Raw genomic sequence first — 12499 nt, 5'->3', positions numbered from 1 at the left:
AATGGTAAAAATGCAGAGGACGGCCTTGTCTTTTACTTTTTCTTTTTTAAAAAGTGAAACACAATGTTCCACCAAAGCAATTTTTGTACATTTCCCTAAGAAATTTCCCTCCTTACCATCTTTCTGTATAAACTATGGGTCACTGACGGAAGGAACTCATCTTACTAAACTGTCATAGAAGGACCAGAAACAATGGCAATAACGTCAGCCTTAAATTTCATAAAAATTAGGGAGCAGAAAACAAATAACTTGAATATGGCCTGCATTGTGAAGAGATATTGGAAAATGTCAATGTATGTGTGGATAGAGAGGATGATTTTCTTCTCATCCTGTCTCCCGTAGGGTGTGTGTGTGTGTGTGTGTGTGTGTGTGTGTGTGTGTGTGTGTGTGTGTGTGTGTGTGTGTGTGTGTGTGTGTCGGGGGGTCTTCTCCCTGAAGTGAGTAATAATGATGGCAATTACCATAAAACAGAGTAAACCTGGCTGTGACTGATATGGCAATACCAACATGGGAAGGCCAGGCGCCATGTTACTCATTCACCAAAATGATAAAGTCTGCAAATACAAATGTTTTTTAATATTATTTTCCTTCTATCACATTCAGGCTCAGCCGCAGATTGCCTGGGGCAAGTTTGTGTTTTGATAAGGATGGTGGGAAATTCAATTTTGTGTGTGTATGTGTGCATGTGTGTGTATCTGAACAGTGGAAGTGGAGAGAAGTTATTGTCAGTGGTGTGTGACGTGTGATCAATATTCAGTCTGGAGAGTTCAAGGGTCAAGCTACAGAGAAATACACTACTTTGATATGAACCTTTGGAGCTCAACCCAGCAATTCAGCTGCATTGATTGCTGGCACAACTTCTCAGTGAGGCCTTTTCTTAATGTCACATAAAGTGCATTGTATAGAATCAATTTATTACCTTTGGTTTCTTTTTCTTCTATATTTTACATTCCTTTCATATGACCTCTCTAATTTACAGTGTTTTTTCAATCCATCTCAAAACTGCGCGGCAATCCATCCACGGACATGATGTCTGCATGTGCTGCCATTTTTTATTCATCTGCCACAAGCTCTGTCTGTTTTTATGCAGTTTTTAAGCCACAATTTTGCACTAGACATTCAGAATCTGATTATCAGTCCTTCTTCATCTGCCAGATGGACTTTGGCTCCAGGCTTGCATCACTGGAGTGTCCCAGAGTCCACCGGTCTACCAGTGAAGGCTGTTCTACTTGGGCCTCAGTGGTTAAGGGCAAGAAGAGACGAAGAGACAAGAAGAGACCTATCACTCCCAGGGTGATGCTGCTGACTTGGAGCTGTCTAGCTGGTTTTCTCCTTTGGCTGCTCCACCAAGGCTGCCGCTGCTGTGTGGAGGTTGTGCTGCAGGAAAAGGAGGTAATGTTTCTTGCAGAGAGATCGCCAAGCAGCTCCTCCATCTGACAAATCTCCATTTGACTGACTTCCACTCCCTGCCTGGCCAGGCGGCTGCAGTGCTTCACTTGTCGAGCGTGACCGACGCTGATGCTAACCCAGCTAGCCTGGTTAGCTCTGTGCACCAGCTTCCACTAAAGCTAGCCGTCTACAACAGCTATGGGGTAAGCAGCAATGCTGTCAGGTATTGAAATCTCATGGGTATTATCACCTACTGTCTCGCCGGTTGTAACGTGGTTGACCTAACTGAGCCATCTTAGGCCAGACCAGGATGGAAAAGCTGAGTCTAGAGCCACAATATTTTCACATCTAACTCAGAGGACCAAACCGGTGTTGGTGATTGTTGCAACAGAAACACAAGATGAGATGATTTGATTAGTTTTGTTTTGTTTTATTTGTGTCGAGTTTGAATATTGTGCTGAACTACGAGGGGCTGGACTATCAGTCTATCACCTGTTGAGGTACAAAGTGGTGTTAAAAGACAGGACAGGCCGGGCTGCCTGGTTCACATTCTGACTTCAGCAGATATTTCTGCAACACAACACGTCTTTGACATACCGTCAGAACTATTACTTCTTCACATTCTGTTGATAGTGTTAGTCTTTTCTTTTCTTTACATTTATTTCCTTTTATTCAAGGGAGATACTGAAACCAAGATTCAGTTAATTTTGCATTTATACTGAACAATTTCAGGTTTTATTTTCATTAATTTGGAGAATGTTAGTTTCTCAGTAGCCTATAATTGTCTTTTATGAAAGTTAAGTTTTGGAAAATGGTTCAGTCATCATCCTTAAATTCTACTTCATCCTTACCCAGAGCAGTTGTTCAACGTTCTATCACAATCTCAGCTGGAGAGAGGATCTGTGATGCATTCAATGCACACTTTATTTCTTCAGGTTAGTTATTTGAAAATGCCAGATCTCCTCCCTCAGGCTCTAATCATAGAGCACCTTACTGAGCAAACAAACTTTGCACTCAGACCTTTTCACTGAGGCGCTTTACGAATTTTGAAGTGTTTAATGCTCTTAGCTCTGTTCATCCTAAAAAAAAAACTTTGGGGGTTAGAGCCAAGGTTGTTATTGTTAGCAGCTCCGTAGTCGAATCCTTATCTTAAATTTTTAATCTGACTGTAGAAAAACAAAGCATCCCTGATTTGTGGAAGGCAACCTAAATCCTATCTTTGCGTTAAGGTGGGCAGTCAAATAATCTGTATAATTATCTGTCAGAATGGGTGCAGCAGAACTGCAGGCAGATGTCAGTGTGCAGTTTATTGTGAAGCAGAACAAATGTTCAGAATGTGCAGTCCAGTGGAGCTGAGGCAGTGGGCCGTGGAGATGCTGGCAGACCGGCCAGACTCAGAGTTTTCCAGGTCGAGGAGACAAAACACAGGTGTGAGTTCAGGAGAATCGAGCAAAAAAGGAAGAGCGAAAACAGAGCCAAGACAAAGTACCACAGAGGACAGCTGACGATATGACAAAGACCGGAGTGGAGAACCAGGTTTATTATTCTGTGTGGGTTGATTACTTAGTGAGCGTCAGGTGGCCAGGTGGGCTGGCAGCAGGTGAGCCACGCCCATCTCATCAGACACACACACAACACAACACAAGGGAGGAGACACAAAGGAAACATTATCAACCAATTTCCAAACTTTCATGTTGCAGTACAATGTTGACTTTCTGCTTGACAGAGGACGCAGTGCTCTGTGTTTAATTCCCCCGTCCATCCACCCACCTTCCTCCATATGCCGGCTTTCTTCATCTCTATACGACATCACCTGATTTTGCTCCTCATAATTCCTGCAACCACTTGCACTGACATTTGCTGTGTGTTCAGAACGAACACGCCTGAAGGATGTCACATGGATGGATGCTGATTGGACAAAAACACCTGTTTCCTCCAAAACATACGTATTAGGCTTTATTAAATTAAATGTATTATCTGTTGGAGAGGGTTGTAGTAGTCTTTATTGTCCTAATTGGATTTGTAATAGCCTGCAAAGCCACAGATTGCCCACACTGTTACTGCTTTGAAATTAAAAGCAACATTTCTTTGTGTGTGTTTGGCATTCACACATATTCATCAACAAAGTGCACAGTGGAAGCAGAGGATGGAAGACGGCAGGGTGGCTGATAAGGAAAATGACAGGACATGTTTGTTTGGTGTATTGTTTTGCTGTGACTTAAAGAGGTAAAACCATTTCCACAAGCTACTAATCATCTTGCGGGCTGAAAGCTTTAAAACTTTTGCGAAAGGCTGTGAACTCTGAGCAGCAGGCGTCGGCCTTGTGGTCGCTGGCTGGGCTGCGTCCTCGTTCCTCAATAAGCAGCTCCCCATTGAGTCCTGCGTCAGCCCAGGACAAGAGATTAAGTAGTGCTTTTAAGTTGTTGTGCCGTGTAACCTTTAATGTCCAACCTGCATACACACTGTCATCCATAAACTCCAGGGAGTACATCCCTTTACTGGGGACGCCATGCCAGACTTCATTAACCTCCACAGTGTAGGTTCCTGTTGCGTAATACTACAGTTGGTATAATTTTACATAATCTGAGTGTGAGAGCGGGTAAAGAAGCGAAAAGTTTTATTTGAACTGAAGTAAAGACACCAGCCTTTATTCCACTTCCATTTCACCAGGTGCTTCAACTTCACATTTTCTTACCTAATCTGAATGAATATGGATATTAAAGGGAATCAATTTTACTACTTTACGAGTCACAGGAAGCACTGCTGTGAGAACAGTACTATGTCTTCTGTGGCTCTGGAGGGGCTCAGTCAAGTCTGAGAAAATAACCCCTGAAGATGTCGTAGTGATGTCATCAGGGGTTATTTTAGCTGCTGAGATATGAGATTCGGTTTGAGGTGAAACATGTATAACAGAAAAAGGTGGGTGTGGTTGTCAAAACATGTATGCATTTACTGTCATCTAATAAAAAGACTAGCTGCAATATGTATGTATTATAAACTGTGTAAGATTAAGTGTATAGAGTTATCTTCACTGCTTACAGCTGGAGCTGCTGGATGATCAGACACAGAACCGGGCAAAGTTTGATGCACTTAAATCACTTAATGGATGAAATCATCTTATTTATAAGTTTGAACAAAAACACGACTAAATCAATGGCCACAACTAAAATGTCCAAACCAGGTATGTGCACCACTACGCTAAGGCAGCTGAACAGGAAATTGATTTGTAGCACTCAGTAGACATCAACCATGAACAGCATGCAATGGTCACCGTTATTTCTCAGAAAATTCTGATAAATGACTGCTTGCAGTGGTGAAATGTAGCTATGTATATCTACCCTATTTTTGTACTTAAATACAAATTTAAAGTGGACTTGCTGTTGCCAGCAGTAACCACAGGTGTCGCCAAATCAACCAGGACTGAAATCTTATTGATTACAACTTCAACTATGTGTTATGTTCTACTTACTCAGCATTTTCAATGCAGGACTTTACTTGGAGTATTTGTATATTGTACTGTTGCTTCTGTTACTTCAGTAAATGATCTGAATACAGTACATCCTCCACCAGTGACTGCTTGTGTAAAATGTTATCATGACCATTATTAGTGATGGAAACAACGACAGATCTTTAATTTAAAGTTTTTATTAATCTGGGTCGTCAAATCATGCGGCATCTTTAGCCACTGATCCATTTAGGTCTGACTGACATGAATGAGTGGTCGATCGGTGTGTGATGGGAAACTGATCCTGAGAAGCATCCTTGTTCACCTGCCGCTCACCATCTGCTTAATGTGTAAATCCAGTGTGGAACTGGTGGCCACGCCTCCTCTGCTGGCGTAAAGATATTCATAGGGTAGTGTCTGAAGGATCGTGTCTTCCTCCATCTTGAACACAGAAGATACAATTTCTGCTTTTGATTCCACTGATGTACTGACTAGATAGCTGTTGGGTTGAGCAGAATCACCTTGAAGTGTTCAGCCTGGCCCAATCCAATCCAATCTTTTAACCCGAGTTCACGTGGAGCCCACGGGCATTATCGGCAATAATAACATGCTTGGCACTTGGTGGTTCTTTGTTAAGATTTTATCCTTTCTCCTCCCTGCTCTCTCTACCACTTTATGATCTAAAATTGATGCCAAAGCCCCAGTGGCCTCTCTGGTGGATGCCGAGAGACTTTGAAGTGGGAGAAGTTTGACAAACGGCCTGAGGCGAGTGTTTCATGGGGCTATGGGGAGGCAGCTTCTCCCTCAGTTACACCAACACGGAGGGGCTAACACAGCTTTCACACGGGAAGGGCATCGGCAAAAGTTTCTGGAGGACAAAAATGCTGGAGCTGTTAGCACTTTAAGCTTTAGTATAAGTGTTCCCTTCACATTAAAGCTGTTGCGATTTAAATGATAAATACCCATCTTTTCTACATTTTGAATCCATTCCATCATACAACCACTGTTTTACCTCTTTGACCAGTCTCCTTTTTCACATATTACCATCAGATCAGGACAAAACACACAACGTAGAACCACACAAATGATATTATGTTCCATAATATGGTTGTTTCCTGATTCTGCTGCTGGAAACGCTAAGAGGAGTTTGTCCTAGTGGAAAAAAAAAACAAAAAAACATCGGACAACCAAAAGAGACCCAAAGAAAAAGAAAGAGCTTAATGCTAACACTAATGCTAGTGTTAGCATTAAGCTACAAGAAACCAGTGGAGTGACTGAGTTTTGTGAAAATAAACCAAGTTTTTGATACTATTTATAGTCAGCATCAAATATACGTGGTCATACAGTATAAAAAGACACTGAAACATCATTCGTTTTTTAATTATCAATATTTCTTTTTATTTATGCTTTGTGTTTAATACGTTGCAACATTTAGATTAACTCTATTTTATATGACCTTGTTAAGCATATTAAAAACAGAAGAAAAGCAATAAACATCAACGCCAACATGATGAAAATGAACTTTAACATGCAATTATGTGCAGCTAATGACATGACAGCTCCAGTTGTCATAGCAACACACTTCAGTTTTTTTCACGAGGCAGAAAAATAGTGACCTCAGAAGAGCGGAGGAAAGATTTGATTCAGTAAACGACTGAAAGAAATGCTGATGCATCTCAGCCCTCAGCACGGTCTCACAGGACTGAGTCTGATCCCACCAACTGAACCCAGGAAGTTAGACTCTATGGATATTCACTCACTGGGGCGCTCCAAACATCATATATGTGCAATGTGGCTCATCATCCCTGGTGTGCATGAAAACAAGATGAGTAAGCGTCTGTCAGACCTGCAGCTTGTGCTCTCCCTCCTGCATCGACAGCACGTCCCATTAAAATGCCTGCAACCCGCCTTTGTTTGGTTTGTTTGTCCTTGTGCAGCTTGAATATGAGCGCATTTTAATTTGGAAGAAAAGGAAAGAAAAACATTAAACATGTTTTCACTTTTAATTGCATTCATTGTTTATTCGAAGTTAAATATTTATTCAAGCCATTGCTTGAAATTCTCTCTCTGGCTCTCTTTTTTCGACTGTTACATGCCTTCAGTACTATGAATGCCTTCCAGGGCAGACTGACTGAAAACGTGTGTCATCATCCACATATTCAGATTTAGATGATCACGTCTGCCGCCTCTCTGTGATGGCTGTCGTTTCACTGCTGTTTGGAACAACTGGCAACCTTCCTGTCACCTGCCTGCTTCTCCAACCTTTAGGCCATCTCTGCCCCAAATAATTCACCTGTCAAGCACACACAAAGCAACATTATCATTCATTTGGTGTTGTGTTTCTGTCCTCCTGACAATTGTGAGTTTTTGGTCTCCACCAACCCCCGAGAAAAATATCTGGCTTTTTAGCTGCTAAATGCTCCGCTGTGTTCCGCTGCCAGTTTTCATACATTAGGACAATTAACATTAGCATTATCGTTGAAAACAGCTGCCTGCTGCTGCTGAGAGCAACACAGTTGAGAGTGTTGAAACTGAAAGTTGTAGTCATGAAAACTGAAAACGATGAGCCGAAAGAAGCTTTGAGTCATGCAACTTTTTGTTCATCTAAAAATATTGATTATAGCAGCTTTAAATTTGGAATTAACAGTTCTATAAGCCTGATTCCAAGAAGCTGGATGAGAATGTGATCATTTGGAAGGTGAGGCCCAGCACTTTGTGAACACATGATTGGATAAAATAGATCACTACATTGGCTCAGGGACACGTCTTGGTAAACACAATGCATTTCTTATTACTGTGTTATTATTATTAGTGATGTTTTCTTTCGCTCTTTGGAGCTATATGAACCCTGTGCTGCAAAGACAATCAGCCTGTTGACACTGTCGATGGATAATGGCAGTGATGGTAAACAACTGCTGTGAAACAGGAGTGCTCTTTCATTCGCCATCACGCGCTCAGTCGACCAGTCGGCCTTGTAAATTCAATGTTGGCTGAGGACAAAAGAAGCAAACTGTTCAGCAGTGGCCTCATGCGTGTTCTTGGACTAGCAAGCAGTCACTGTTATGACAAAGTTTAAAAGGAACTTTCTGATTTATTCAACAGGAAAGACATTCAAAAGGCCATTAAAAAGCAATGTCCATACAGATTTTAGTATTCATTGTTATACCTCTCTGGAGTGTCCACAGGACCATTTCAGTGACATCCGGAGCGATTCCACATGACACGGAGAAAACCTATTTACCTACAGTAAGGATCCTAAAACATTTCCTTCCACTCCTGTTCCCCTGAAAGGCTTTTGACAATGGGACATGCATGTGCTCTTAGAGCAATCCCCTGATCCTCAGATATATTATGAAAACCTCCTTGTTGGTCAGAGTGAAACCATAACTTCCATTTTTAAGGTTCATTGAGATATGATCAAAGCACAGTGCGCCATGAAAAAGATCAATGAATTAAGCTTCAGTGCACCTACAGCAACATCCTGCCTGTAACTCATCACACGGTCACACTGAGAATTTATTAATCATCATTTAACACTTAATACAAAATGCAAATATGGGCTGTCCTCATGGGCTTTAGTCCACATTAATGAAATATGGTGGAAGTGTATGAAGAGTGCTGCTGCACAGTGGATCATTAATGTTGCATTATGTTACACTGCTTTGCATGGTGACATTTTGGCTGTAGGATAATCTCCAGCGAGTACTTGTCACGCTGATGAAGGAGCAGCATTAAAAGCTTTTCTAACACAACTTACGAAATTTATTAATGTAGAAGTCTAATTTCCTATTCTGTCCTCAATGTTCGTAATTTCTATTTCTTCTCTGTCTGAGGGGAAAATACATGTATATACAAGTTCTTTTTGAAAGAAACATAATTGCTTCCTGTATCTCAGCGTTTTTTTTTTTTTTTTTAATATATAGCTTGTAAAGCAAAGTGAGGAGGTGGATTTCATTTCAGTGTTGTCCAGCAGAGAGCAGCTGAAAGGTTACATACAAAGCTCTGTCATTGAGTGTGTTTGAGGAAATAAGGGTCCCGCGTCATGTAGTTGTGTATCCTCAAAAAAGGGAGGACACAGGTTCAGGGAATGGAACCCACACACAAGGCTAGGAATGAGGTGGATGCTGCTGTGGATGTTGCTGTTCTTGACTGCAGGTGGTGCAGGTTGGACTGAAACTGCAGCTATGAAACGCTCGTGCTGCAGCTCTGCAGCTGGGTAATAGTGGCTTGGCCTGGTTTCATGTGCTTCAATGACACTGTTTCACATCGCTGTCCTTGCTTCATGACTGGAATAAGAGATAAATTACCCATCAAGAAGAGGAAAAAACAACAACTCCACACTAACAACACTGAAATGACTGGATTTATGATGTGCTTGAGGACTGAGTTATGGCTGATAGTGGATGAATCACTCGTTCTGCTCTTATAATATATAAATCACTGACTGAATCCTGGTGGAGCTTCATATATAAAGTTTGATTTTCCTAGACATCCACTGGGTTAATATGTATCTATTTTATACCATTTGTTGCTTGATGGATGAGGTCAGCTTTGGGCTGTGATGCAAGAAGAGTTGACATGCAGCATTGTTGGAGGTTACAGAGCAGAGCGGAGGGGGGGGGGGGGGGGGGGGGAGGTGTCAGTTCTGCATGGCTGGCTCCCATGGCAGCTCCCTCTCCTCTGGGTGCAGGCACCTATTCACCCTCTGCCTCGCCACAGTCATGTCGCCATGCAGCCGTCTTGACTCTGCAGAGCACTGCCCGACATCGGCAGAGTCACTCCGCTGCCCTCGCCTCACTGAAGGCTCCGTTCATACCAAACACATGAAGGACTAAGTCTCTGAACCACCGCTCATGCACCGAGGCTGAGACCATGACAGTCTCTGTATCATTTCAGTTTTATTGTTACTGTCAGTGTAGCCTGAAATTAAAGACGATTCCCCACCAAACCTCTTTGGTTCCTCTTGCAGCAAGGATGTTCCTACCCTCCTCTTCATGGCTGACTCTTCTTTAGAGGATAAACCATGAGGATGAACACGTCTGTCACTTTTCCTGAGCAGCTGTAGCTCTCAGCAGCACACTCTGAAAAGATTAGTTAATCATCTCTGACCTGGTGGCTCATCAGAATACATTATGCTGCTGGAGGCTGTCACTGTTCTTGGGAACGATTTCATTTGTGTACTGTACGGTACATCAAAACTAGTCTGACAATTTGTTAATGTCACATTTATGCACAAATGACTTTGGATTTAAACATTACTGTGTAAGTGTGAATTGATCCACTATTCAGAATCAGCATTAATGCATACAAGGAAATTAGATTCATATATGAATAAATATAAAAGGTCAAATCTTCAACAAGTGAACCAATATTGCAAAGATTGCTGCAATAAACAGTGAATAAATAACATAGTAATCTATTACAGTATATATACTCACAGCAGGTTGCTCTGTATAGTATATGCATGTGTAAACATCTGTGTACAGAATATATGTGCATGTTTAAACTGTGATTTAAATAACTGAACATGGGTAGGTATGAGTGCTGTTGTGTTACAGGGTTATTGAACACAGATTGTGTCTGAGACCACATGACTGGTGTAACTGTTCATCAGAGTGACGGCGTAGAAGAAGAAACTGCTCTGCAGTGCCTTCAAGAGAGGAGAAGATGGAACAGATATCCATGTTTTGGGGGGGTCTGCAGTGTGTTTTTTTTTGACTTTGGGGAGTTTCCTGATCTGATTTAATTAGCATTGTAGTGTTCCTGTCCTGTTGGTGATCAACGCCAGACAGTGATGGACGGCTGGATGATTTCAGTTTTGGACCTTAATGACTGTGTTAATGTTGGTCTCCCACTTTTTTCCACACTGTGCCCTTGAGAATGGTGATGGCGAGCAGTGTTGGAGGGCTCTACGCTCATCTCCACTGTTTTGAACATCAGCTCCAGGTTGTTATGACTGGACCAGAGGGCCAGCTGTTCAGTCTGCCATCTGTACGCAGTCTCATCCGAGATTTGTCATTTACATTGTCAACATCCCCTCATTGGTACTAAGAATATAAATGTGCATTTGGTCCCAAAATTAGCTGAATGTCCATTTTATTTTCAGTGTTAACAAATGCTCAGTTTAGGCCAGACTCAATAGAGCCTCTGAAAACTAAGCACATTCATTTCTTGCTTGGAATCTCAATATGAAATTTGATACAATGACAACTGTTGTGGGTTTGGCTGTCCTCTGCAATCACCAATGGCTATGCAAAATGCATGCTGGGATACACCAAGCCCCTAGGAGCAGCGCAGTGCTGTGAGATTGTTCTTGTGTAGTGGACACATTAGGTATTGCAGGCTCACATGACACACTGACCCAAAAGACTTAATCCCAGACGCAACCTGGGTGTTAAGAAATTGTATCAATCAATTATCTCATGCCATTCACGTGTGGAGAGGCAGCAGGAAGTTAATCGGCTCAGCCGGAGGAAGTCTCTAACGCACGTGCTCTTAACCAGCCCAACTGGAGAAGGGCTCTAGTGAGCTCTATGTTCACGAGATGCTCCATGGGCCCAAACATGAGGGGCCTTTCGATGGACTGCCAAGAGGGCTAAAAATGGTCTTTCAGTTCAAGCAGTGATCAGCAGCTTGGCTCAAAGTTTGGTGCACCACCGCTCCACTTGATGCGTTGTGTTTGCACAGAGTTGTTGCAACACATCACATGCGCAATAATGGAGCGGCGTGCGGCATGATAATGTGATAATGTGACATCTGGTCATTAATGCAAGTGTGACAGCGGATGCAATTTGTAATAAACCTGTCAGAATGTCAGTTTGAGTTCATCAGCATGTCTTCAAAACATTGTCACTGGTCAAATGAGGGTAGATAGATTATAATAATAACTAGCCTGTAAATGGATGACAAACAAAAGGAAGAAACTGACCCCAGGTCCTCTTTCTGCTGTCAGCTTAATGATGATAACAGAAGAATATAAGAAGATTCATTTATTGCTGCATACAATCATACTTAGTGCAACAAAGAGAAATGTGTTCTCTTCATTTTAAGTCATCCCTGAGGAGCAGCCACTGTGTGGTGCCTGCAGACCAGCTCCAGCTAATTGATAGGACAGGAGATGGAGGTGATTGGAGTGTAGCTAAGTGGATACTGAAAAGTGCTTTTTGGTTTTCATTTCTCACAGAAGGATGTGAGGACACAACAACATTTAGGTCTCTCCCCCGTTCCTTCTTTTCTCTCACCCCCGGGTGTTTTATTTATGCTGAATGTGTGTGTGTATGCTTACTCCTACATATTTTATGTTTACACGTATATGTGTTCTTTCATTGTACATTCTCTCTGAGTGTATATGGATGGCTTTCTCATTCCTGCACTTCTTCCTTTCCTCTCATCTCTGGCATCTCTTATGTATATGCTATTCTGTTTAAAAGCCAGGGGTTATTTCATACATGTTGAGGAGCGACGTTAGCAAACCTGTACACTTCAGACCTCTGCTCGTGGGTGTATTTTTTTTTTCTACAGCGACTAAGTGGCATGAGTTCATTTTCCACAGAGCTACTTTGTGTCCTCAGGCTGTCAGTGGTGTTGAAAGCAAGGCTACTGCACACAGACATCCAAGGAGGGCAGGAGCTGCATTCTAAACAGCCTAAATGCCTCTTACCTGCC

The 12499-nt window shown here is 42.1% G+C and overlaps 1 protein-coding gene across 1 annotated transcript in view; it reads left to right on the top strand.

Annotated features, from left to right (window-relative positions):
* The window catches only part of tdrkh (tudor and KH domain containing), a 161062-nt gene that overhangs the window by 71604 nt on the left and 76959 nt on the right, over positions 1 to 12499 (top strand). The window lies entirely within an intron of this gene.

The sequence above is a fragment of the Chaetodon trifascialis genome, chromosome 21, assembly GCF_039877785.1.
Source record: "Chaetodon trifascialis isolate fChaTrf1 chromosome 21, fChaTrf1.hap1, whole genome shotgun sequence".
Lineage (NCBI taxonomy): Eukaryota > Metazoa > Chordata > Actinopteri > Chaetodontiformes > Chaetodontidae > Chaetodon > Chaetodon trifascialis.
Note: the sequence above shows the minus strand (reverse complement) of the source record. Positions and strands in the feature narration are given on the sequence as shown.